This window comes from Salmo trutta, chromosome 23 (genome assembly GCF_901001165.1).
Source record: "Salmo trutta chromosome 23, fSalTru1.1, whole genome shotgun sequence".
NCBI lineage: Eukaryota > Metazoa > Chordata > Actinopteri > Salmoniformes > Salmonidae > Salmo > Salmo trutta.
This window is the reverse complement of record NC_042979.1, coordinates 41,024,250-41,037,191: the sequence shown is the minus strand read 5'-3', so window position 1 is coordinate 41,037,191 and position 12,942 is coordinate 41,024,250. Positions and strand designations below refer to the sequence as shown.

General features: G+C 41.5%; 1 pseudogene; it reads left to right on the top strand.

Moving 5' to 3' along the window:
- Positions 1-12,942, top strand: part of LOC115160068 (cAMP-specific 3',5'-cyclic phosphodiesterase 4D-like) — a 359,418-nt pseudogene that overhangs the window by 291,449 nt on the left and 55,027 nt on the right.

The window sequence follows — 12,942 nt, the reverse complement described above, 5'->3', positions numbered from 1 at the left end:
TCTCTCCCTGTCTTCTCTTTCATTCTCTCCCTTCCTCTCCCTGTCTTCTCTTTCATTCTCTCCCTGACTCTCAGTCCACCCCTTCTCCCCCTTCCTCCCTCCTTCTTTCTGTCCTTGTACATCTCCCTAATCTTTCCCTCTCTCCCTCCATTTTTCCTTCTCCCACTCTGTTTCTCATTTCCTCTCCCAATCTCCTCTTTCCTTTCTTATCCTCACATTTTTCTGTCCTTTCTCTCTCTCTCTCTCCACTACCTCAGTGTGCTCCATCCCTTTCATGAATAACTCCTTCTGTGTCACATCGACATCACGTCGCTTGCTCAAGTCTGAATGGTTGGGCCATCCTCTGCTCTGTTATCTCTGTGTCCCCTGAGGGCCCCGGGTCGCAGCCGTGGCGTCAGCACCTGCCACACTAACACAGACACACAGGGACAGGGCCCCATGGGGCCACAGGCACAGAACAACAACGGACATACGCATGTGCACACACACTTTGCATCGTCATATAATCATGCCTCAGCGGAAGGTAAAAGACGGCTCTGACATCCATAGTATTACAAGGAAGCCAAGTGTATTACTCTAAATCAGTGGACACCACCATTTTATGAGTCAAGATGACGTTCTCAGTCAAAAAGTAAGCGGAGGCTCTACCGCTCAGATTATTATTTTACATGACTTAAAGCTGCAATATGTTACTTTTTGTGCGAATTGATCAAAATGACATAGCACTGTGAGTTATAGATCTGTCATTCGCATTGAAAGCAAGTCTAAGAACCTATCTATTCTATGTGCGCTATTTCTATGCGTCCTGTTTTTAAGTTTTGTTTTTGCGTCTTTTACTTTCGGTTTTGTACACCAGCTTCAATCAGCTAAAAATGCTATATTTTTGGTTATGGAAAGATATTTGACAGCGGTTTAGATGGTACAATGATTCTCTACACTATACTTGCTTGTTAGTTCACATAAATTTAAATTAGGTGACCTATTTACATTTTTGCAACCAAGAAATGGCGGAGCGATTCTGCATTGTGCGCCTTTTAAAAAAACGTAACATTAACCTAACAAAAACAGTTCTGTAGAAATGAGGTTTGTGCAGTAGGCCTAATACATTATCACAGCATATTGGCTATATGCCTGGCCTAATACATTATCACAGCATATTGACTATATGCCTGGCCTAATACATTATCACAGCATATTGGCTATATGCCTGGCCTAATACATTATCACAGCATATTGACTATATGCCTGGGCTAATACATTATCACAGCATATTGGCTATATGCCTGGCCTGATACATTATCACAGCATATTGACTATATGCCTGGGCTAATACATTATCACAGCATATTGACTATATGCCTGGCCTAATACATTATCACAGCATATTGGCTATATGCCTGGCCTAATACATTATCACAGCATATTGACTATATGCCTGGGCTAATACATTATCACAGCATATTGGCTATATGCCTGGCCTGATACATTATCACAGCATATTGGCTATATGCCTGGCCTGATACATTATCACAACATATTGACTATATGCCTGGTCTAATACATTATCACAGCATATTGACTATATGCCTGGTCTAATACATTATCACAGCATATTGACTATATGCCTGGGCTAATACATTATCACAGCATATTGGCTATATGCCTGGCCTGCTTATTGTTATTGTTCTTCTCAGACCATATTATATTTTAAAACTCTAGCTTTGATAACAAAATATATCAGTTGGTATAGCACTTGTGAGGTACAGCTGAGCATAAGTTCAAATCATTTGCAAATAATTGTTATTTTTATTTTACTGGACTGATGGTAGGCTACCTGCATGGGATGGTCATGGTGCTTTCGAAACAACTGGGAACTCTGGGGGGAAAAAACAGCGTCAAATCATGGCGTCAGTGATCTTCAGGTTGGAAAGTCTGAGCTCTAGAAAGATGCCAAAGTTTCCGACTTGGAATTCCAAGTTGGGTGACCGTTCAAAAATGGCAGTTGTCTTGAAGGCACTGAAGTCGGAAGTCAGAGATTTCCAATTTCCCAGTTGCTTTGAACACGGCATTAGTCTCAACGGAGGGAGGAAGCGAGCAGCAGAGGGTCCGCCTCTCACGGTCCCTGCTCTCTCCTTCCTTTCCTCCGTTGAGACTGACCAGAGAGAGGGACACCGTCTTCCACGTGATGGCGAAACTCGCACTGCATCTGCCTCGTGCACAAATTCATGTTGTTCCTATGACCAGAGAAAGTTAAGTATTCCTAGATATTAAAATAGACACTACGAGCTGCTAATAATAATAAAAATGCAGGGCTATCGATACACTTGGCTACTCATTCATTGCAGCTGCAGCGCGAGTGGAAGTAGGGAGAAGCGCAATTTATGTTTTGTACTAGTGTTGAATAAAAGCAGTGTTGACAGTGTTGAATAAAAACTTAGACATGAACTCACTCATACAAACCGCAGCTCTTTGCTCTGTTCTTTGACAGTCTCTCTCTGGTCATGGTTTTAAAAGTTCTGAAATCTCACGTAGGCTAGTATCAAACTTTGCTGTGGCCGGGGTCGTGGAAGCTATAGCTACGGAGATTTGAGCTATCCGATTGGCCAGCGCAGTAGGTGCATTTAATTTAGCCACAGATCTCCCCCTCTTTCAGACTAATGAAATGGTTCAAAACGGGAACACTTTGCCTATCAAATGCCTGAAAATGAAAAAGGAGTGCAAGCCTTTATCATTGACATTTGTACTGAAATGCTTGGTGATGGACTAGGAATGAAGATAGACCAGTCAATCGGCCTGTTGGTGACCACTGCTGTAAATGGGCATATTACAACGGTCAAACTGATTCACCTTTCCTATTGTCTCCTTTCCGGCCGTCCTGTGGGAGAAGCATGTGTGATATGACTGCAACACTGTGACATTAAAAGCTTGTAGGATTACCGCTTTAAAAACATACAAATCTTCTCCTAGAAAACTCACACACTCAAGCAAGCATGCACACACAAACGGGTGCACACAGACACAGAAACACACACAGACCTAGAAACACACACACACACACACACTGAGACATTGCACTTTGAGCTCTTTCTCTACCTCATGCTCCCCAGGGACGTATCACAATACCCTCTGCTAAACCTCTGGACTGAGGTTGTTTAGACTGGGACTGATTTTCAGGTTATTGGCGCCAAATGAAGGGGAATCATTTGTTGGGTTCTGGTCAGTGTTCAACCGTAGGTTTCAGGGTTCTGTTCTAGTTAGCTAAGCCATAAATGTAGAACAGCATAAACACACAGTCCAAGCTACAGTTGTGCTGTAGATATGATGACTTGGACAGAGAAGTTACGCATGTTAATAGATGGATCCTATACAGTATGTTATGGTTTCATAGATGTTAATAGATGGATCCTATACAGTATGTTATGGTTTCATAGATGTTAATAGATGGATCCTATACAGTATGTTATGGTTTCATAGATGTTAATAGATGGATCCTATACAGTATGTTATGGTTTCATAGATGTTAATAGATGGATCCTATACAGTATGTTATGGTTTCAGTATGTTATGGTCTGGGCTGAGTATTGGGACAGGTATCTGGGCTGAGTATTGGGACAGGTGTCTGGGCTGAGTATTGGGAGAGGTGTCTGGGCTGAGTATTGGGACAGGTGTCTGGGCTGAGTATTGGGACAGGTGTCTGGGCTGAGTATTGGGACAGGTGTCTGGGCTGAGTATTGGGACAGGTGTCTGGGCTGAGTATTGGAACAGGTGTCTGGGCTGAGTATTGGGAGAGGTGTCTGGGCTGAGTATTGGGACAGGTGTCTGGGCTGAGTATTGGGACAGGTGTCTGGGCTGAGTATTGGGACAGGTATATGGGCTGAGTATTGGGACAGGTGTCTGGGCTGAGTATTGGGACAGGTGTCTGGACTGAGTATTGGGTGTAGTGGGGTGTGTGTAGAGGTGTCTGGGCTGAGTATTGGGTGTAGAGGTGTCTGGGCTGAGTATTGGGACAGGTGTCTGGACTGAGTATTGGGTGTAGAGGTGTCTGGGCTGAGTATTGGGACAGGTATCTGGGCTGAGTATTGGGCGTAGTGGGGTGTCACATGGAGTTCAGGAGATGACGGATCATTTGCTACCTGGCTGCCCTTTGAGCAGAGAGCAGGCCGGCGCTACTGTGTGTGTGTGTTGCTAGGGAAAGGTCTTAGAGGCCCACTGAATAGGTTTCTCACACACACAAAAGACTCTTCAGTCAGCAGTAGAGTATGTGGGGAATAGGACTTCAGTCAGCAGTAGAGTATGTGGGGAATAGGCCTCTTCAGTCAGCAGTAGAGTATGTGGGGAATAGGACTCTTCAGTCAGCAGTAGAGTATGTGGGGAATAGGCCTCTTCAGTCAGCAGTAGAGTATGTGGGGAATAGGACTTCAGTCAGCAGTAGAGTATGTGGGGAATAGGACTCTTCAGTCAGCAGTAGAGTATGTGGGGAATAGGACTCTTCAGTCAGCAGTAGAGTATGTGGGGAATAGGACTCTTCAGTCAGCAGTAGAGTATGTGGGGAATAGGACTCTTCAGTCAGCAGTAGAGTATGTGGGGAATAGGACTCTTCAGTCAGCAGTAGAGTATGTGGGGAATAGGCCTCTTCAGTCAGCAGTAGAGTATGTGGGGAATAGGACTCTTCAGTCAGCAGTAGAGTATGTGGGGAATAGGACTCTTCAGTCAGCAGTAGAGTATGTGGGGAATAGGACTCTTCAGTCAGCAGTAGAGTATGTGGGGAATAGGACTCTTCAGTCAGCATAGAGTATGTGGGGAATAGGACTCTTCAGTCAGCAGTAGAGTATGTGGGGAATAGGCCTCTTCAGTCAGCAGTAGAGTATGTGGGGAATAGGACTCTTCAGTCAGCAGTAGAGTATGTGGGGAATAGGACTCTTCAGTCAGCAGTAGAGTATGTGGGGAATAGGACTCTTCAGTCAGCAGTAGAGTATGTGGGGAATAGGACTCTTCAGTCAGCAGTAGAGTATGTGGGGAATAGGACTTCAGTCAGCAGTAGAGTATGTGGGGAATAGGACTCTTCAGTCAGCAGTAGAGTATGTGGGGAATAGGACTCTTCAGTCAGCAGTAGAGTATGTGGGGAATAGGACTCTTTGTCTCACTGACTGAAAGTTCCAAGGGTATGCACAGATGTTGGATCTTCATTTGAGCCAGTTTGCTCCAGCAGGAAAATACAATTACAAACTTCAGAAGCCTTTTTAACCCTCAAATACACTACATGTTTTAAATGTCCTGCATTGCAGGAAAGTTCTCCTGCAACATGGTGATCAAGTTAAGATCCTATATCTGTACAGCCAGGGTAGGAATGAGTAGATGGGTACTTTTGACTAGTGTCAGGACATCAGTACTTACTCTGCATTTCTTTGGTTAGAAATACACTTTGGTGAGATGTGTCCTTTTCTGCCCAATTAGGTAATTTATTGACACTATTTCTGTCCATTCAGATGACCCCTTTTGGCTTGAGCACCACTATAGGAAAAGTTCTGTATAGCCTCTTGAGCACCACTATAGGAAAAGTTCTGTATAGCCTCTTGAGCACCACTATAGGAAAAGTTCTGTATAGCCTCTTTAAAATAAAATGCATTTAAACCGAGAAGAAAAAGTACTGAACCAGAAAAACTAAGTGAGAAATGAGAGTTCAGAATTATATCCTTGGCCTCAGATGGTTGCAGCACTGGCACATGTTTCACTCCCGGAGCCAAAACACAAGGTTCCACAAGGTGAAAAGAGAAGTAAAAGATAAATACACCTTGAATGATGGTGTTCTCTTGTCAAGGTGTTCTTATTTTGTCAGCTGGACCGGCTCCTCTTCTCCTTTTTAGGAGAGGAATCAAAAAAGAATTTGTCATTATCTGCTTCCAGAGAACACAGTGAACTTAAACTATGATTCTTTCCATGGCCTTTTTCTTCTGGCATCCTCCCTTTGTGATGTCCTGAAGATGTCTGGTTCTAATGAAGAGGACTGTAGTTCCACACTGACACCATTATTATTATCCTGAAGATGTCTGGTTCTAATGAAGAGGCCTGTAGTTCCACACTGACACCATTATTATTATCCTGAAGATGTCTGGTTCTAATGAAGAGGCCTGTAGTTCCACACTGACACCATTATTATTATCCTGAAGATGTCTGGTTCTAATGAAGAGGACTGTAGTTCCACAATGACACCATTATTATTATCATCATGAAGATGTCTGCTTCTAATGAAGAGGACTGTAGTTCCACAATGACACCATTATTATTATCATGAAGATGTCTAGTTCTAATGAAGAGGACTGTAGTTCCACAATGACACCATTATTATTATCATCATGAAGATGTCTGGTTCTAATGAAGAGGACTGTAGTTCCACACTGACACCATTATTATTATCATCATGAAGATGTCTGGTTCTAATGAAGAGGACTGTAGTTCCACACTGACACCATTATTATTATCATCATGAAGATGTCTGGTTCTAATGAAGAGGCCTGTAGTTCCACACTGACACCATTATTATTATCATCATGAAGATGTCTGGTTCTAATGAAGAGGCCTGTAGTTCCACACTGACACCATTATTATTATCATCATGAAGATGTCTGGTTCTAATGAAGAGGCCTGTAGTTCCACACTGACACCATTATTATTATCATCATGAAGATGTCTGGTTCTAATGAAGAGGACTGTAGTTCCACACTGACACCATTATTGTTATCATCATGAAGATGTCTGGTTCTAATGAAGAGGACTGTAGTTCCACACTGACACCATTATTATTATCATGAAGATGTCTGGTTCTAATGAAGAGGACTGTAGTTCCACACTGACACCATTATTATTATCATCATGAAGATGTCTGGTTCTAATGAAGAGGACTGTAGTTCCACACTGACACCATTATTATTATCATCATGAAGATGTCTGGTTCTAATGAAGAGGACTGTAGTTCCACACTGACACCATTATTATTATCATGAAGATGTCTGGTTCTAACGAAGAGGACTGTAGTTCCACACTGACACCATTATTATTATCATGAAGATGTCTGGTTCTAATGAAGAGGACTGTAGTTCCACAATGACACCATTATTATTATCATCATGAAGATGTCTGGTTCTAATGAAGAGGACTGTAGTTCCACAATGACACCATTATTATTATCATCATGAAGATGTCTGGTTCTAATGAAGAGGACTGTAGTTCCACAATGACACCATTATTATTATCATGAAGATGTCTGGTTCTAATGAAGAGGACTGTAGTTCCACAATGACACCATTATTATTATCATCATGAAGATGTCTGGTTCTAATGAAGAGGACTGTAGTTCCACACTGACACCATTATTATTATCATCATGAAGATGTCTGGTTCTAATGAAGAGGACTGTAGTTCCACACTGACACCATTATTATTATCATGAAGATGTCTGGTTCTAATGAAGAGGACTGTAGTTCCACACTGACACCATTATTATTATCATGAAGATGTCTGGTTCTAACGAAGAGGACTGTAGTTCCTCACTGACACCATTATTATTATCATGAAGATGTCTGGTTCTAATGAAGAGGACTGTAGTTCCACACTGACACCATTATTATTATCATGAAGATGTCTGGTTCTAATGAAGAGGACTGTAGTTCCTCACTGACACCATTATTATTATCAAGAAGATGTCTGGTTCTAATGAAGAGAACTGTAGTTCCACACTGACACCATTATTATTATCATGAAGATGTCTGGTTCTAATGAAGAGGACTGTAGTTCCACAATGACACCATTATTATTATTATCATGAAGATGTCTGGTTCTAATGAAGAGGCCTGTAGTTCCACACTGACACCATTATTATTATCATCATGAAGATCTGGTTCTAATGAAGAGGACTGTAGTTCCACACTGACACCATTATTATTATCATCATGAGATGTCTGGTTCTAATGAAGAGGACTGTAGTTCCACACTGACACCATTATTATTATCATCATGAAGATGTCTGGTTCTAATGAAGAGGACTGTAGTTCCACACTGACACCATTATTATTATCATGAAGATGTCTGGTCTAATGAAGAGGACTGTAGTCCACACTGACACCATTATTATTATCATCATGAAGATGTCTGGTTCTAATGAAGAGGACTGTAGTTCCACACTGACACCATTATATTATCATCATGAAGATGTCTGGTTCTAATGAAGAGGACTGTAGTTCCACACTGACACCATTATTATTATCATGAAGATGTTGGTTCTAACGAAGAGGACTGTAGTTCCCACTGCACCATTATTATTATCATGAAGATGTCTGGTTCTAATGAAGAGCCTGTAGTTCCACACTGACACCATTATTGTTATCATCATGAAGATGTCTGGTTCTAATGAAGAGGACTGTAGTTCCACAATGACACCATTATTATTATCATCATGAGATGTCTGGTTCTAATGAAGAGGACTGTAGTTCCACAATGACACCATTATTATTATCATGAAGATGTCTGGTTCTAATGAAGAGGACTGTAGTTCCACAATGACACCATTATTATTACATCATGAAGATGTCTGGTTCTAATGAAGAGGACTGTAGTTCCACACTGACACCATTATTATTATCATCATGAAGATTCGGTTCTAATGAAGGAGACTGTAGTTCCACACTGACACCATTATTATTATCATCCTGAAGATGTCTGGTTCTAATGAATGAAAGGACTGTAGTTCCACACTGACACCATTATTATTATCATGAAGATGTCTGGTTCTAACGAAGAGGACTGTAGTTCCTCACTGACACCATTATATTATCATGAAGATGTCTGGTTCTAATGAAGAGGACTGTAGTTTCCACACTGACACCATTATATTATCATGAAGATGTCTGGTTCTAAGAAGAGGACTGTAGTTCCTCACTGACACCATTATTAGTTATCATGAAGATGTCTGGTTTAATGAAGAGGACTGTAGTTCCACACATGACACCATTATTATTATCATGAAGAGGTCTGGTTCTAATGAAGAGGACTGTAGTTCCACAATGACACCATTATTATTATCATGAAGATGTCTGGTTCTAATGAAGAGGACTGTAGTTCCACAATGACACCATTATTATTATTATCATGAAGATGTCTGGTTCTAATGAAGAGGACTGTAGTTCCACACTGACACCATTATTATTATCATCATGAAGATGTCTGGTTCTAATGAAGAGGACTGTAGTTCCACACTGACACCATTATTATTATCATCATGAAGATGTCTGGTTCTAATGAAGAGGACTGTAGTTCCATACTGACACCATTATTATTATCATCATGAAGATGTCTGGTTCTAATGAAGAGGACTGTAGTTCCACAATGACACCATTATTATTATCATGAAGGTGGATTTACAGGAAATTGACTGTGTACATGTAAGCGCTATAGATTTCTATAACTGAGATTGGCATTTCTACTCATTGATCACTTTTAGACAGGGCTACTGTACTTTTGGACAGTCCGTGCCTAAAGTTGTCGGCACTCCTAATTCAGAGTTTCATAAAGATTTGGTAAAACATTCCTAACGTTGTACAAATGAAGAACACTGAGACATGGATACGAAGCAAGACACAGGAGAAGAGTCACTGTTACACTTTTCAATGCAATGGAAGAACTAGATCATGATGGCGTAGACATTCATAATCCCTAATAGCCCTGTGAGTCACACAAAGACTGACGTACTGGATAGAGTAGAGACAGAGGACAATCGGAAGCATGAATACAGCCAGCTCTCATCATACCCCAGGCCTCCTTGTGAGGTGGCCCACTTCGGCTGAATTGTCTTCAGGGAGAGTCTTTAAACAGATAAGGCCGATGATGATGTAGGTAGGGGACCTGGTGTGGTCCCAATGTCACACTGGGGAATCCCTTGTGTGTGTGATCCTGTGTGTGTCTGTACGTCTGTGTTTGTGTGAGCATGTTTGCATGCATGCATCTGTCTATTGTGTGTGTGTGCAGGCTTTCTCCAGTTCCCCCCTCCCTGTGCTGCCACTGTGGCGAACACTAACTTAGGGAACATGGGTGAATTCCATTCTTAATCGAGCAGGAGGACAACGACATCATTGTAGCTTGACTGACCAGCCTAATTAGCTGTGCTAATTACTCACCTGTGTCTATGTGTCTGTAGATTCCACATCTACACGCTAGTCTCCTACAGTCAGTTTCCTGACCTGTGTTCATATTATCACACGCAGTTCTATATAGACTATACGCAGGTAGTTCTACAGAGACTATACTCAGGTAGTTCTACAGAGACTATACGCAGGTAGTTCTACAAGACTATACGCAGGTAGTTCTACAGAGACTATAGTCAGGTAGTTCTACAGAGACTATACGCAGGTAGTTATCTACAGAGACTATACGCAGGTAGTTCTACAGAGACTATACTCAGGTAGTTCTACAGAGACTATACTCAGGTAGTTTCTACAGAGACTATTCTCGGTTGTTTACAGAGACTATACGCAGGTAGTTCTACAGAGGATATACTCAGTTAGTTCTACAGAGACTAGACGCAGGTAGTTCTACAGAGGATATAGTCAGGTAGTTCTACAGAGGATATAGTCCAGGTAGTTCTCCAGAGGATATAGTCAGGTAGTTCTACAGAGACTATATGCATGGAGTCTACAGAGACTAACTAGGTAGTTCACAGAGGCTATAGTCAGGTAGTTCTACAGAGGATATAGTCAGGTAGTTCTACAGAGGTATAGTCAGGTATAGTTTCCAGAGGATTATAGTCAGGTAGTTCTACAGAGACTATACGCAGGTAGTTCTACAGAGAGCCTATACGCAGGTAGTTCTACAGGAAGATATAGTCAGGTAGTTCTACAGAGGACTATATTCTCTGTAGAACTACCTGACTATATCCTCTGTAGAACTACCTGACTTGATCCTCTGTAGAACTACCTGACTTGATCCTCATAGAACTACCTGACTATATCCTCTGTAGAACTACCTGAGTATAGTCTCTGTAGATCTACCTGAGTACTACTGTAAGTCGCTCTGGATAAGAGTGTCTGCTAAATGACTAAAATGTAAATGTAAATATAGTCAGGTAGTTCTACAGAGATATAGTCAGGTAGTTCTGACAGCTATACTCAGGTAGTTCTACAGAGGATATAGTCAGGTAGTTCTACCGAGGATATAGTCAGGTAGTTCTACAGAGGATATAGTCGAGGTAGTTCTACAGATATAGTCAGGTAGTTCTACAGAGGATATAGTCAGGTAGTTCTACAGAGGATATAGTCAGGTAGTTCTACAGATATAGTCAGGTAGTTCTACAGATATAGTCCAGGTAGTTCTACAGATATAGTCAGGTAGTTCTACAGAGGACTATACTCAGGTAGTTCTACAGAGGATATTGTCAGGTTAGTTCTCCAGAGGATGATACTCAGTAGTTCTACAGATATAGGCGGGTAGTTCTACAGAAGATATAGTCAGGTAGTTCTATAGAGGGATATAGTCAGGTAGTTCTACAGAGGATATAGTTTAGGTAGTTCTACAGAGGATATAGTGTAGGTAGTTCTACAGAGGATATAGTCAGGTAGTTCTACAGAGGATATAGTCAGGTAGTTCTACAGAGGATATAGTCAGGTAGATCTACCGAGACTATACTCACGTGGTTCAATAAGGAACTTTTACCTCTGGGGGTGCTCTCCAGAAATATTGTCCATAAATGACCTCATGGGCAAAATGGGTACATCTTCCAACGCTATTGAGCAAAAGCATATTTTTGGACTGTGAATGTGAACACCTCTCTTCTAACATTTAATCTGTCTGTCTCTCCGTAGCTTCGATGTGGACAATGGCACATCATCGGGACGCAGCCCCCTGGACCCCATGGCCAGTCCAGGGTCAGGGCTCATCCTGCAGGCCAACTTTGTCCACAGTCAGCGGAGAGAGTCCTTCCTATATCGCTCGGACTCGGACTACGACCCTGTCACCCAAGTCCATGTCCAGAAACTCCCTCCATCGCCAGTGACATGTGAGCGCAAATCTTACATATCTCTTGTACTTCTTCTCCCTTTCTAAACCATTGTTGATTGTGACTTTCTCTAATAATACACATTATAACCATTAAACTGATCATCTTACCTGGCAAATTTATTTTGGCTAGCTAACGAACTAACCATTGACATCCCTAATCTGAACAATTGTTCTAAAGATGTTAAAACAAGCATGTGTTTCCATCAGGAGAATATACATTGTGTTATGTTATGGTAAGTCAAGAAGTGGTCTTTAACAGTGATTGAAACTAAATGAAATTATCGATATGAAATTTTAAATTGAAAGCGAAGGTGGATTTGGTGCCGCCTAAACATGACTGGAATGTTATGTTCCATTTTGTCTCCCAGAGAGTTTGTTGAGATCAGGTCAGGTCGAAAGTATTGGAAAATATTCACTACTAAACTACCCTGAAGTAATGAGCCTGTTATTCAGCTGCCTCGATAGTAAATCACTCATCGGCCCGCCAATATGTACCAAGTAGGTGACCTGTGGCTGAATTTTCCATACAAATGTAATACAAACTTACCCCTCCCAAGTTCAAATATGTGTAAGAAGCTATTATTGAATGGCTAAAAATAATGATCCTCCAAATGGGACTTTTGTGGCCTGTAATCTGGACTAGCGACTTTCATCTGAAGTAGTACATCTCATACGAGACACTTTTCCCAGGAAGTATCATGAGTCTGTTCCCACTAGTCATCATGGTATTTAAACAGACATTTACAGACCAGGGCACCAGGCTCTCTCTCTGTCTTCTACACAGCATGACTTTGACCTTGTTGACCTCGGCACATAATCAGTCATTGCAATAAATTACGCTGAATATGCCCTCTGGAGTCATAGGCTGTGTTTACACAGGTAGCACAATTCTGATATTTG